Raw genomic sequence first — 3,119 nt, forward strand, 5'->3', positions numbered from 1 at the left:
TCGACAAATATCCCAAATATTCCTTTCAAATTAAACATATTTTTATTTTATTATTTTCAAAGGATAAAAATAGGGATTATTTATCAACCTAAGCATATAAACTCAAAAATGCGTGAATGCAATCACAATATTCACATAAGCATTTTAAGGAACGCCACAACTCATTACAAACTACTTAACGTCATCCCACATCATTATAGACGTCATAATGAAACAGTTCATATGTACCTCAACTGATACTTAATTTACCACTGAAATTTCTTAAGGATTTTCAAGAAGAATCCGATCCTATGGCAAGTAATTCATTTAACATCAACATCCATTTATTTTTTCAATATTCACCAATTTAGCATAAAATTCCAAAAATCCATAATTTAGGCTTTAATATTTTTAAAATTAATATACGACAATTTTTATAGCCTCTAAACATCTAATTATTAAACACTAAAATTCTAAAACTCAATTAAATAAATCTGAATTTTCGAAATTATGCTCAAATAATTTCTGAAATTTTATTAATACCTCCAATCAGTTCAAATATAACACCTACAATAAAAAATATAACATATATTAATTGTTGGAATTAAAATGAATCAAATATATACCCAAAATTCGAAACCCTAAAATCTGGATTTTTACTCAAATAATTCAAATTTCGAGTATAACTACAGAATCAGTTGTCCAAACTCTAAAGAACACGAAATCAACGGCGAAGAGAAAAATCTATTGAGTCACGGTCGACAAGTTCGAACATGGTTGCGAGAAAACCTTGTAAAATGGATATCAATGGATAGCCTTTGTCGAGAGCTTTCCGAAATGGGGATCAATTTAAAATTCTGTCAAATAACATATGAGATATCGCGACAATAGTGTTGAATTTTTTGAGATGGTGATTACAGAGAGAGATGGAGAAGGAAGATAGAGTTACTACTATTATTATTATTATTATTATTATTATTATTTTTGAAAAAACTTATTCAAATAACTGGGTTTGGGAATCTGGGCTGGGCTCTCACATAAAATCTACAAAAATTATTAAAAATAGACCTTAAAAATAATTCTTCCACTTGACAAGAAAAGTGTTGATAAAATTAATGCAGGGAGGTTGATGCAATATTTCCTAAATAAAACTATGGCAACAGAGCTAACTCCAAGAATCAATCTTTCTTTTCAACTTCATTGTGGAATCCCAGAGAATCCAACTTTATTTTTACAGTCGTAAGTTTCTTATTTCTCCCCTTTAGCGGCCAAATCCCAAGGACCCCTCTCCTCATCCGTCGATTTATATACATCCATAACAAGTAGGAACCCTTCGCTAAGGTAGACTCCATCGAGAATGCAAGTCCAAAGACACGAGCCAAAGGAAATATGGTAAGACTCTTGTTACTTAGTGGGGGGTGTATTCAATTCAGACTTTTGATGATTTTTAATGACTTTTCAAATGATAGACTTTATGGATTTGATAGATTTTTATTGACTTTTACAGAATCTCAAAGATTTATAAACAGATTTATGTGGATTCATATAGATTTTTTTGCAAGATTTTTATAGACTTTTGTGATTTTTTTTTAGAATTTTATAAATTTTGTGCTTAATTACAACATATTATGAACTAATAATTACTTGACATATAAAACATAGTTAGTTTGTAATATTTTTTCAATATTTATATTAATAAATAAATTTACTTATTTAAAAGTTAAATCATTTAATCCTTATATGTGTATATATGTGTGTTTATATGCATGTTTGTAAATTTTTGAAAATACATCAATTGATTAACCTGTAACCTTTGTTTGGAATTGATAATATATATGTGAAAAGAATATTATTTATCATTGAGTTGATATAATTTTGTATAAAAATATTATAGCTTACATATTAATTAAAAATGCTAAAAAAATTTAAAAAATCATGGTTGTTGCGAGGCTATTCAATTATTAAGAATTAAGCGGCATTTTTAGATCATCTTTTATTAATATTGAATATTACATTAATTTGTATAAATCATAAATTAAAAATTACAAAATCAAATCTAGAATTCAAAATTTCTTATGATATTAAAATAAAAATTATTAAATGAAAAATCAGCCAAAAATGAAAAAATTGAAAAGGAAAGATGAAAATATATATAGAGATACATTTCGAAAATTTGAGATAGTGATAGAGATAGATAAGAGGAGAGAAGATAAGAAGAGAGGTGATGTGACAGATAGAGAAATAAATAGCTTGATCTTTCCCTTTTGAAGATTGTCTTTTTTTATTGGCGTAAGCGTTGGTTTTGTTGTTGAATCTTGATTTTAGTGAGTATTGTGGTTGTTTTGATGTGGGATTTAAAAATGGTTGACTTAAGTATGCTACTTCAGTTCTCATAATCTCATTGTTTTATGAATCTTGATTTGGGAATTTGTTGGTTCATAAATGGCAACTCGATACAAAAGACAGAATTCTTTTGATTTTCTACTTTGCAAGTGCCAAATAAAGCAGGGGCTTTTTCATTGTTCACCGTGAATAAAATAATAACTTAAATGAGTAACACAGACGAATAGAAATTAATAATCTACCGCATCACGCCGATGGAAAGGGCGTCATACACAGTTTTTTTTGGAAAAAAATTAAAGTCACAGTTTTGTTTTAAAAAAATCAACGGCGTGACTTCTTGATTTTTTTATGACGCGACTTGATTTTTTTAAATTTTTTTTACATGTAAATTATTAAAAATAATAATTAGAATTGTGGTGACAGAGTGATAGGATGTATCACGAGCAACACAAATTACCACGCCCTGTTAAATGTTTTTGACCGAATATTGAAAATTTGCTTATATAATTGATGAAGGTCTAAAGAACATTTGCTATCATTATTCTTCGTTGGTCTAAAAATTTTTTTTAAAATGTATCATTTGTTTGCTTTTATCATTTTTCGAATTGTTTCCGCTGATTGAAGTAATATTTTTTGTGAGGTTCATTTATTATAATGACAATTAATGATCAAACAAATACAATTTGATTTAATTCTGCAGTGGAAAATGGTTTAAAATACTTTAAAACGGATCTCAGTGCCTAGAAAAATTTCGGCATTACCCCCCCGTAAGTTGGACATCCCAAAAAACTCAAGCA

The sequence above is a fragment of the Primulina huaijiensis genome, chromosome 10 (assembly GCF_012295235.1).
Source record: "Primulina huaijiensis isolate GDHJ02 chromosome 10, ASM1229523v2, whole genome shotgun sequence".
NCBI lineage: Eukaryota > Viridiplantae > Streptophyta > Magnoliopsida > Lamiales > Gesneriaceae > Primulina > Primulina huaijiensis.